The 12,781-nt window shown below is 39.9% G+C and overlaps 1 non-coding gene across 1 annotated transcript; it reads right to left on the reverse strand.

The window, feature by feature from the left end:
• Positions 1 to 3,755: 3,755 nt before the first annotated feature.
• Positions 3,756 to 3,863, reverse strand: LOC148554192 (small nucleolar RNA R71). The gene has a single exon (XR_015893068.1). It is a non-coding gene; the product is annotated as a small nucleolar RNA R71 (small nucleolar RNA).
• Positions 3,864 to 12,781: the final 8,918 nt, after the last annotated feature.

Below are 12,781 nucleotides of genomic sequence, written 5' to 3' on the forward strand. Positions count from 1 at the left end.
CATCCAGGGCTTTCCAGCAATATATAATAGTCCATACTTTGGCCGAGTTTAGACGATGCAAAAGAGCATTGAACACCAGTTCTACGCTGCAGTCTAGAGTTAAACGCCAGAAACACATCACGAACCAGAGTTGAACACCAAAAACACGTTACAACTTGGCGTTCAACTCCAAAAGAAGCCTCTGCACGTGTAGACTTCAAGCTCAGCCCAAGCACACACCAAGTGGGCCCCGGAAGTAGATTTCTGCATCAATTACTTACTTCTATAAACCCTAGTAGCTAGTTTAGTATAAATAGAACTTTTTACTATTGTATTTATATCATCTTTGATCAGTTTTATGCTATCCTAGATCACGTTAGGGGGTTAGCCATTCGGCCATGCCTGGACCTTCATCACTTATGTATTTTCAACGGTAGAGTTTCTACACTCCATAGATTAAGGTGTGGAGCTCTGCTGTTCCTCATGAATTAATGCAAAGTACTACTGTTTTTCTATTCAATTCAACTTATTCCGCTTCTAAGATATTCATTCGTGCCTCAACATGAATGTGATGAACGTGACAATCATCATCATTCCCTACGAACGCGTGCCTGACAACCACTTCCGTTCTACCTCAGATTGAATGAGTATCTCGTGGATCTCTTAATCAGAATCCTCGTGGTATAAGTTAGAACCCATGGATGGCCATTCCTGAGATCCGGAAAGTCTAAACCTTGTCTGTGGTATTCCGAGTAGGATTTGGGAAGGGATGGCTATGACGAACTTCAAACTCGCGAGTGCTGGGTGTAGTGACAGACGCAAAAAGAGGGTGAATCCTATTCCAGTATGATCGAGAACCTCCAGATGATTAGCCATGCAGCGACAGCGCATCGGACCATTTTCACAGAGAGGACGGGATATAGCCATTGACAACGGTGATGCCCTACACAAAGCTTGCCATTGAAGGGAGTAGGAAGGATTGGATGAAGACAGCAGGAAAGCAGAGGTCTAGAGGAACGAAAGCATCTCTATACGCTTATCTGAAACTCTAACCAATGATTTACATAAGTATCTCTATCTTTATTTTCTGTTTATTTATTATTATTATTCGAAAACTCCATAACCATTTGATATCCGCCTGACTGAGATTTACAAGATGACCATAGCTTGCTTCATACCAACAATCTCCGTGGGATCGACCCTTACTCACGTAAGGTTTATTACTTGGACGACCCAGTGCACTTACTGGTCAGCTACACAGAGTTGTGACAAATTATGAATTAAGATTAGAGCACCAAGTTTTTGGAGCCATTACCGGGGATTGTTCGAGTAACAATTTCGCCCAGGGATCACAATTTTGCGTAAGTTTTTGGCGCCGTTGCCGGAGATTGTTTAAGTTTGGACAACTGACGGTTCATCTTGTTGCTCAGATTAGGTAATTTTCCTTTCAAAAATTTCAAAAATATATTTTTTTCTTTTTTTCTATTTTCGAAAAAAAATAAATATTTTCAAAATTCTATTTTCCTTTAGAATTTTTTAAGAATGAATTCTAGTGTTTCATGAAGCATGTTGAAGCCTGGCTAGCTGTTAAGCCATGTCTAAATTCTTTTGGACTGAGGCTTCCACCTGTTAGAAGAAAACTTATATGCCTGATTTGAATCCTGCTGAAGCTTGGCTGGCCATTGGCCATGTCTAGTGTTTTGGACCGGAGCTTTCATTGAAAGCTTGGCTGGCTAGTGAGCCATGTCTAATTCCTGGACTGGATCTTTAGACTAACATGGCAAGATTCCTGGAATTCATATTAAAAATTTTGGAATCCTTATTTTTCTTTTTCAAATAATCTTCGAAAAAAAAACCAAAAAAAAATTAGAAAATCATAAAATCAAAAATATTTTTGTGTTTCTTGTTTGAGTCTTGAGTCAATTTTAAGTTTAGTGTCAATTGCATGTTTTAAAATTTGCATAAAATTTTCGAAAAATTCATGCATTCATAGTGTTCTTCATGATCTTCAAGTTGTTCTTGGTAAGTCTTCTTGTTTGATCTTGATGTTTTCTTGTTTTGTATCCTTTGTTGTTTTTCATATGCATTCTTGCAACCATAGAGTCTAAACATGAAAGATTTCTAAGTTTGGTATCTTGCATGTGTTCTTTGCATATAAAAATTTTCAAAAATAAGTTCTTGGTGTTCATCTTGACATTCAAAGTGTTCTTGGTGTTCATCTTGACATTCATAGCATTCTTGCATGCATTCATTGTTTTGATCTAAAATCTCCATGCATTGAGCATTTTTAGTGTTTTTCTCTTTCATCATTAAAAATTCAAAAATCAAAAAAATATATCTTTCCCTCTTTTCTCTCATGAAATTCGAAAATTTGAGTTGACTTTTTCAAAAATTTTTAAAAATCTAGTTGTTTTCTTATGAGTCAAATCAAATTTTCAATTTAAAAATCCTATCTTTTTCAAAAATCAAATCTTTTTCATTTCTCTTTCATGATTTTCGAAAATATCAATTTAATTTTCAAAATCTTTTTCCTCTTTTACACCATAATTTTCGAAAATCCTATTAACAATAAATGTGATTGATTCAAAAATTTTTAAGTTTGTTACTTGCCTAGTAAGAAAGGTTCAATCTTTAAATTCTAAAATCAAATCTTTTCGTTTCTTGTTAGTCAAGTAATCAACTTTAATTTTTCAAAATCTAATCTTTTTAAATTTCTTTTCAAATCTTTTTCAAAAATAAGTTTCAATCACATCTTTTTCAAAATCAATTTCAAAATCTTTTCTAACTTCTTATCTTTTCAAATTTGATTTTCAAATCTTTTTCAATTAACCACTTGACTTTTTGTTTGCTTCTTATCTTTTTCAAAACCACCTAACCAATTTTCCCTCTCTAATTTTCGAAAATTATCTCCCTCCTTTTTCAAAATTCTTTTAATTAACTAATTGTTTCAAATTTTTTTTCTTTAATTTTCGAAAATCACTAACTCTTTTTCAAAAATTATTTTTGAAAACTTCTCTCTCTCATCTTCTTCTATTTATTTATTTACTAACACTTCTCTTCATCTCATATCTCTGCTCCTATCATCACCTTTGTGTTTGGATTATCCATTCTTCTTCACTCTTATTCCCTTTCTTCTTCTCTTCTTTACATTACATTCTTTTCTTCTTCTACTCACACAAAGGAATCTCTATACTGTGACATAGAGAATTCCATATTTTCTTTGTTATTCCCTTCTTTGTCATATGAGCAGGAGCAAGGACAAGAATATTCTTGTTGAAGCAGATCCTGAACCTGAAAGGACTTTAAAAAGAAAACTAAGAGAAGCTAAAATATAATAATCCAGAGACAACCTTACAGGAAGTTTCGAACAGGAAGAGGAGATGGCAGCCGAAAATAATAATAATGCAAGAAGGATGCTTGGTGACTTTACTGCACCAATTTCCAATTTACATGGAAGAAGCATCTCCATCCCTACCATTGGAGCAAACAACTTTGAGCTGAAACCTCAATTAGTTTCTTTGATGCAGCAGAACTGCAAGTTTCATGGACTTCCATCTGAAGATCCTTTTCAGTTCTTAACTGAATTCTTGCAGATATGTGATACTGTTAAGACTAATGGAGTAGATCCTGAAGTCTACAGGCTCATGCTTTTCCCGTTTGCTGTGAGAGACAGGGCTAGAGTATGGTTGGACTCTCAACCTAAAGATAGCCTGAACTCTTGGGATAAGCTGGTCACGGCCTTCTTAGCTAAGTACTTTCCTCCTCAAAAGCTTAGTAAGCTTAGAGTGGATGTTCAAACCTTCAGACAAAAGGAAGGTGAATCCCTCTATGAAGCTTGGGAGAGATACAAGAAACTGACCAAAAAGTGTCCTTCTGACATGCTTTCAGAATGGACCATCCTGGATATATTCTATGATGGTTTGTCTGAGTTATCAAAGATGTCACTGGACCACTCTGCAGGTGGATCCATTCACCTAAAGAAAATGCCTGCAGAAGCTCAAGAACTCATTGACATGGTTGCTAATAACCAGTTCATGTACACTTCTGAAAGGAATCCTGTGAATAATGGGACGCCTATAAGGAAGGGAGTTCTTGAAATTGATGCTCTGAATGCCATATTGACTCAGAACAAACTATTGATTCAATAAGTCAATATGATTTCTCAGAGTCTGAATGGAATGCAAGCTGCATCCAACAGTACTCAAGAGGCATCTTCTGAAGAAGAAGCTTATGATCCTGAGAACCCTGCAATAGCAGAGGTAAATTATCTAGGTGAACCTTATGGAAACACCTATAACCCCTCATGGAGAAATCACCCAAATTTCTCATGGAAGGATCAACAAAAGCCTCAACAAGGCTTTAATAATGGTGGAAGAAATAGGTTTAACAATAGTAAACCTTTTCCATCATCCACTCAGCAACAGACAGAGAATTCTGAGCAGAATCCATCTAGCTTAGCAAATTTAGTCTCTGATCTATCTAAGGCCACTCTGAGTTTCATGAATGAAACAAGGTCCTCCATTAGAAATTTGGAGGCACAAGTGGGCCAGCTGAGTAAGAAGATCACTGAAACCCCCCTAGTACTCTCCCAAGCAATACAGAAGAGAATCCAAAGAGAGAGTGCAAGGCCATTGATATACCCATCATGGCCGAATCCAAGGAAGAAGGGGAGGACGTGAATCCCAAGGAGGAAGACCTTCTGGGACGTCCAGTGATCAACAAGGAGTTTCCCTTTGAGAAACCAAAGGACTCTGAGGCTCAACTAGAGACTATAGAGATTCCATTGAACCTCCTTATGCCCTTCATGAGCTCTGATGAATATTTTTCTTCTGAAGAGAATGACGATGTTACTGAAGAGCAAGTTGCCAAGTTCCTTGGTGCAATCATGAAGCTGAATGCCAATTTATTCGGTAATGAGACTTGGGGAGATGAACCTCCCCTGTTCACAAATGAACTAAATGCATTTGATCAACTGAGATTGCCTCAGAAGAAACAGGATCCTGAAAAGTTCCTAATACCTTGTACCATAGGCACCATGACCTTTGAGAAGGCTCTATGTGACCTTGGGTCAGGGATAAACCTCATGCCACTCTCTGTAATGGAGAAACTGGGAATCTTTGAGGTGCAAGCTGCTAGAATCTCATTGGAGATGGCAGACAATTCCAGAAAACAGGCTTATGGACAAGTAGAGGACATGTTAGTAAAGGTTGAAGGCCTTTACATCCCTGCTGATTTCATAATCCTAGACACTGGGAAGGATGAGGATGAATCCATCATCCTTGGAAGACCCTTCCTAGCCACAGCAAGAGCTGTGATTGATGTGGACAGAGGAGAATTGATCCTTCAACTAAATGAGGACAACCTTGTGTTTAAAACTCAAGGATCTCCTTCTGTAACAATGGAGAGGAAGCATGAAAAGCTTCTCTCAGTACAGAGTCAACTAAAGCCCCCACAGTCAAACTCTAAGTTTGGTGTTGGGAGGCCTTAGCCAAACTCTAAGTTTTGTGTTGAACTCCCATACCCAAACTCTAAGTTTGGTTTTGGGAGTCTATAAAATTGACCTGATCACCTTGTGGCTCTGTGAGAGCCCAATGTCAAGCTATTGATATTAAAGAAGCGCTTGTTGGGAGGCAACCCAATTTTTATTTAATTATCTTTTTTATTAGTTATATGTCTTCATAGGTTCATGATCATGTGGAGTCACAAAAACAACTGCAAAAATTGAAGAAAAATCAAAAACAGCATTAAAAACAGCACACCCTAGAGGAGGAGTTCACTGGCGTTCAAACACCAGTAAGAAGCATCTGACTGGCGTTCAACGCCAGAACAGAGCATGAATCTGGCGTTGAACGCCAGAAACAAGCAGCATCCTGGCGTTCAGACGCCAGAAATGCACACTGAGGAAAGCTGGCGCTGGACGCCAGAAACAAGCACAGAACTGGCGTTCAACGCCAGAAACATGCTGCATCTGGGCGTTGAACGCCCAGAACAAGCATCAATTCGGCGTTTAAACGCCAGAATTGCATGCAAAGGCATTTTACATGCCTAATTGGTGCAGGGATGCAAATCCTTGACACCTCAAGATCTGTGGACCCCACAGGATCCCCACCTACCACCACTCATTCTCTTCCCTCTTCTTATTCATCCTCTCCTCCCAATAAACACTCTTCCCCAAAACTCTTCACCAATCAACTCAATCTCTCTTCCCTATTACCCCTTCACCACTCACATCCATCCACTCTTCCCCATAAACCTACCTCATAAACTCCACCTACCTTCAAAATTCAAAATCAATTTCCCACCCAAAACCACCCCATATGGCCGAACCTTACCCCCTCCCTTCCCTATATAAACCCCTCCATTCTTCTTCATTTTCACACAACACAACCCTCTCTTCCCCTTCTTGGCCGAATACACCTCTCCCTCCTCTCATCCTTATTTTCTTCTTCTTCTCCATCTATTCTTTCTTTTCTTGCTCGAGGGCGAGCAATATTCTAAGTTTGGTGTGGTAAAAGCATAAGCTTTTTATTTTTCCATTACCATTGATGGCACCTAAGACCGGAGAATCCTCTAGAAAAGGGAAAGGAAAGACAAAAGCTTCCACCTCCGAGTCATGGGAGATGGAAAGATTCATCTCAAAAGCTCATCAAGACCACTTCTATGATGTTGTGGCCAAGAAGAAGGTGATCCCCGAGGTCCCTTTCAAGCTCAAGAGAAATGAGTATCCGGAGATCCGACATGAAATCCAAAGAAGAGGTTGGGAAGTTCTAACAAACCCCATCCAACAAGTCGGCATCCTAATGGTTCAAGAGTTCTATGCCAATGCATGGATCACTAAGAACCATGATCAAAGTAAGAACCCGAATCCAAAGAATTATATTACAATGGTTCGGGAAAAATACTTAGATTTTAGTCCGGAAAATGTGAGGTTGGCGTTTAACTTGCCCATGATGCAAGGAGATGCACGCCCCTACACTAGAAGGGTCAACTTTAATCAAAGGTTGGACCAAGTCCTTATGGACATATGTGTGGAAGGAGCTCAGTGGAAAATAGACTCTGGCAAGCCGGTTCAATTAAGAAGACTGGACCTCAAGCCTGTAGCTAGAGGATGGTTGGAGTTCATCCAACGCTCCATCATCCCCACTAGCAACTGATCTGAAGTTACTGTGGATCGGGCCATCATGATTCATAGCATCATGATTGGAGAGGAAGTAGAAGTTCATGAAGTCATCTCCCTTGAACTCTACAAAATAGCCGAAAAGCCTTCTCCCTTGGCAAGGCTAGCTTTTCCTCATCTTATTTTCCATCTATGTTGCTCACCTGGAGCTTCCATAGAAGGAGACATTCCCATTGAGGAAGAGAAGCCCATCACTAAGAAAAGGATGGAGCAAACAAGAGAGCCCACTCATGGAGCTCAAGAAACACATGAGGAAGCTCACCATCAAGAAATCCCTGAGATACCTCAAGGGATGCACTTTCCTCCACAGAATTTTTAGGAGCAAATCAACACCTCCCTAGGAGAATTAAGTTCCAACATGGGACAATTAAGGGTGGAACATCAAGAGCACTCCATCATCCTTCATGAAATTAGAGAAGATCAAAGAGCAATGAGGGAGGAGCAACAAAGACAAGGAAGAGACATAGAAGAGCTCAAGGACATCATTGGTTCCGCAAGAAGGAAACGCCACCATCACTAAGGTGGACTCATTCCTTGTTCTTAAATTCTCTGTCTTTCATTTTCTTTATGTTAAGTGCTTATCCATGTTTGTGTCTTATTACATGATCATTAGTATTTAGTAGCTATGTCTTAAAGTTATGAATGTCCTATGAATCCATCACCTCTCTTAAATGAAAAATGTTTTAATTCAAAAGAACAAGAAGTACATGAGTTTCGAATTTATCCTTGAACTTAGTTTAATTATATTGATGTGGTGACAATACTTTTTGTTTTCTGAATGAATGCTTGAACAGTGCATATGTCTTTTGAAGTTGTTGTTTAAGAATGTTAAATATGTTAGCTCTTGAAAGAATGATGAACAGGAGACATGTTATTTGATAATCTGAAAAATCATAAAAATGATTCTTGAAGCAAGAAAAAGCAGCAAAGAACAAAGCTTGCAGAAAAAAAAAATAGCGAAAAAAATGGAAAAAAAAAAAGAAAAAGCAAGCAGAAAAAGCCAATAACCCTTAAAACCAAAAGGCAAGGGTAAATAAAAAGGATCCCAAGGCTTTGAGCATTAGTGGATAGGAGGGCCTAAAGGAATAAAATCCTGGCCTAAGCGGCTAAACCAAGCTGTCCCTAACCATGTGCTTGTGGCGTGAAGGTGTCAAGTGAAAACTTGAGACTGAGCGGTTAAAGTCAAGGTCCAAAGCAAAAATAAGAGTGTGCTTAAGAACCATGGACACCTCTAATTGGGGACTTTAGCAAAGCTGAGTCACAATCTGAAAAGGTTCACCCAGTTATGTGTCTGTGGCATTTATGTATCCGGTGGTAATACTGGAAAACAAAGTGCTTAGGGCCACGACCAAGACTCATAAAGTAGCTGTGTTCAAGAATCAACATACTGAACTAGGAGAATCAATAACACTATCTGAACTCTGAGTTCCTATAGATGCCAATCATTCTGAACTTCAATGGATAAAGTGAGATGCCAAAACTATTCAAGAGGCAAAAAGCTACAAGTCCAGCTCATCTGATTGGAGCTATGTTTCATTGATAGTTTGAAATTTATAGTATATTCTCTTCTTTTTATCCTATTTGATTTTCAGTTGCTTGGGGACAAGCAACAATTTAAGTTTGGTGTTGTGATGAGCAGATAATTTATACGCTTTTTGGCATTGTTTTTAGTATGTTTTTAGTAGGATCTAGTTACTTTTAGGGATTTTTTATTAGTTTTTATGTTAAATTCACATTTCTGGACTTCACTATGAGTTTGTGTATTTTTCTGTGATTTCAGGTATTTTCTGGCTGAAATTGAGGGACTTGAGCAAAAATCAGATTCAGAGGTTGAAGAAGGACTGCTGATGGTGTTGGATTCTGACCTCCCTGCACTCAAAGTGGATTTTCTGGAGCTACAGAACTCAAAATGGCGCGCTTCTAATTGCGTTGGAAAGTAGATATCCAGGGCTTTCTAGCAATATATAATAGTCAATACTTTGGCCGAGTTTAGATGACGCAAAAGGGCGTTGAACGCCAGTTCTACGCTGCAGTCTGGAGTTAAACGCCAGAAACACGTCACGAACCAGAGTTGAACGCCAAAAACACGTTACAACTTGGCGTTCAACTCCAAAAGAAGCCTCTGCACGTGTAGACTTCAAGCTCAGCCCAAGCACACACCAAGTGGGCCCCGAAAGTGGATTTCTGCATCAATTACTTACTTCTGTAAACCCTAGTAGCTAGTTTAGTATAAATAGAACTTTTTACTATTGTATTTATATCATCTTTGATCAGTTTTATGCTATCCTAGATCACATTAGGGGGCTGGCCATTCGGCCATGCCTGGACCTTCATCACTTATGTATTTTCAACGGTAGAGTTTCTACACTCCATAGATAAAGGTGTGGAGCTCTGCTGTTCCTCATGAATTAATGCAAAGTACTACTGTTTTTCTATTCAATTCAACTTATTCCGCTTCTAAGATATTCATTCACGCCTCAACATGAATGTGATGAACGTGACAATCATCATCATTCCCTACGAACGCGTGCCTGACAACCACTTCCATTCTACCTCAGATTGAATGAGTATCTCTTGGATCTCTTAATCAGAATCCTCGTGGTATAAGTTAGAACCCATGGATGGCCATTCCTGAGATCCGGAAAGTCTAAACCTTGTCTGTGGTATTCCGAGTAGAATCTGGGAAGGGATGGCTGTGACGAACTTCAAACTCGCGAGTGCTGGGCGTAGTGACAGACGCAAAAGGAGGGTGAATCCTATTCCAGTATGATCGAGAACCTCCAGATGATTAGCCATGCAGTGACAGCGCATCGGACCATTTTCACAGAGAGGACGGGATGTAGCCATTGACAACGGTGATGCCCTACACAAAGCTTGCCGTGGAAGGGAGTAGGAAGGATTGGATGAAGACAGCAGGAAAGCAGAGGTCCAGAGGAACGAAAGCATCTCTATACGCTTATCTGAAATTCTAACCAATGATTTACATAAGTATCTCTATCTTTATTTTCTGTTTATTTATTATTATTATTCGAAAACTCCATAACCATTTGATATCCGCCTGACTGAGATTTACAAGATGACCATAGCTTGCTTCATACCAACAATCTCCGTGGGATCGACCCTTACTCACGTAAGGTTTATTACTTGGACGACCCAGTGCACTTACTGGTCAGCTACACGGAGTTGTGACAAATTATGAATTAAGAATAGAGCACCAAGTTTTTGGAGTCATTACCGGGGATTGTTCGAGTAACAATTTCGCCCAGGGATCACAATTTCGCGTACCAATCATCCAGGGGGTTAGTAACAGATGTAAGAGCTATTCCTTTCTTTTTTGAATCCTTTTTTCAAATAAGTGTTTTCGAAAGCAAGTAAATTTCCTCTCAAGTCATCATATATCATGGAATCAAGACCACTACTCTCAGATATGATTAATGCCTTAGTTTCCTACTCTTTTGTAAGACATCTCAAAACTCTCCTCACATGCACATATTCAGGATACTTGATTCCCATAGCATCCAAGCCAACAATGATGAGCTGAATCTTTCAAACATTTCATCTATTGATTCTCCTTCCTTCATTGAGAACATTTCATATTCTCTGTTCAGCATGTCTATCCTGGTCTTCTTTACTATGGTGGTTCCTTCATGAGTGACTTGAAGTTTGTCTCAGATTTTCTTTGCCGTTGTGCATCGTGAAACCCGTCAGTATTCCTCGAAGCTGATTGCACAGTTGAGCAAGTTGATAGCCTTGGTATTGAGCTCCACCTTCTTTCTGTCTTCTTCGGTCTAACTGGCTTCTGCTTTAAGAGAGACCACTCCTTCTGCACTTGTGGTGGTTGGAAATTGCGGACCCTCCAGGATGATCTTCCAGAGTCTGTAATCTACTGCTTGCAAAAAAATCTTCATTCTCTCCTTCCAATAGGTGTAGTTCTTCCGATTGAAAAGAGGAGGTCTGTTGCTTGACTGTCCTTCTGTCAGATTGTAGGACACCAAATTTGATCCACTGTTCTCTGCCATCTGGATCTTTTCTCCAAGCTGCAAAGCTTGATCTCTTTGAGACCAAGCTCTGATACCAATTGATGGTTTATCAGTGGCTAAGAGAAGGAAGGTTGAATCTTAGCCCCTTTTTCGCTTAATTACACTTGCTGTCCTTTTATAACACTTGAGGAGATATTTCTTGTTTTTGTCTCGTGCCTAGTCAAGAGATATGTTTTGGTTTTGTCTCCTATACAGCAGAATCAGAAATGGAGTAGAAGAGAGAGAAAATCACACAAAGATGTATCCTGGTTCAGCTGCTAAGTGCAATGTAGCCTACATCCAGTCTCCATCACAACAATGATGGAATTTCACTATAATCATGATTACATACACCAATTCTCCCTAGGAATTACCCTTCCTATCCGGGACAAGTCTAGAATCTAACCCCAATCCTGAACTTGACTTGGTAACCCACTAAGCTTTCAACTGCTAAGTGCTAACCCAACTTGCAAGGGGATTCCCACAGAATCATGAAACACAACACAGATGTACAAAGGACCTCTAAGGACATCTATGGCTTTTTCTTTTAATTTTGTGCACTCTGCCTTTTTTCGCTCTATGGCTTTTTCTTACAAACCTCACTGTTTACCTTTTTTCATGAGACTCAAGACAGACAAAATTAAACAGAAAAATACAAAATGAAGAACATTGAAGGAGAAGAACTTCTGTTAGCTGGGGTAGCTATAGGAACACTGTGCTTTCACTCTTTTCCTTGCTTCAAGCCCTGGCTGTTCTCCCTTATTTATAGAAGGGGAAACCTCCAAGGTTGAAACTCTTGAACCGAGTTAAACTTCTTCTTCTTCATGCAAAAATCGGTTCGGCCAGAGAGAGAGGAGAGGGAACCGAATGTAAAGCCCAACATGCAATTACCTCTGTGTCTTCCCTTGTCACCAATCTTCATCAATCCCGACCTTCCATCTTGACTTGCACTCCAAGAAGGATTCTTGGCCCTTGATGAGTCCTTGATGATGACAGCTCCATCTGCTCTAACTTCTGCCTCTTCCTCCACGTAGCTACAGTAGCTACCTCCTGTGGTGGTTGATCAAAAGTAGAGACGAGCCATGCCTCCAAGGATCTTCTTCCTCTTACCGAAGTGGATCTTCTCCATTTTCGGGTATGGAGAGCTTGAGACTAGGGGTGGCAATGGGGCGGGTAGGGGCGGGTTTTTGCTCTACTCGACCCCGCCCCGTCCTACAAAAAACCCGCATCAAACCCGCCCCTCCCTACCCACGGGTAGTAAAATGTTAAACCCTAAACCACCCCTGCGGGTACCCGCCCCGCCCCTATAATTATTAAATCCAACAAATAAAATTAAATTTTAAAAATTATATAACCACCATTTACATACATAATATAAATTAAAGTAAAAATTTATATATGATATAATATTATTAATCATTTTACTAATTATATATATATATATATATACCAGGGCGGGTAGGGGCGGGTTTAACCTAAACCCGACCCCGCCCAAAAACCCGCCCTGCTAAAACCCGCCCCGGTGCGGGGACGGGTAATTACCCGCCCCGAGCGGGTAGGGGCGGGGTGGGTACCCGCGGGTTCGGGTAGTATTGCCACCCCTATT

This window comes from Arachis ipaensis, chromosome B7 (genome assembly GCF_059453495.1).
Source record: "Arachis ipaensis isolate K30076 ecotype BB chromosome B7, ASM5945349v1, whole genome shotgun sequence".
NCBI lineage: Eukaryota > Viridiplantae > Streptophyta > Magnoliopsida > Fabales > Fabaceae > Arachis > Arachis ipaensis.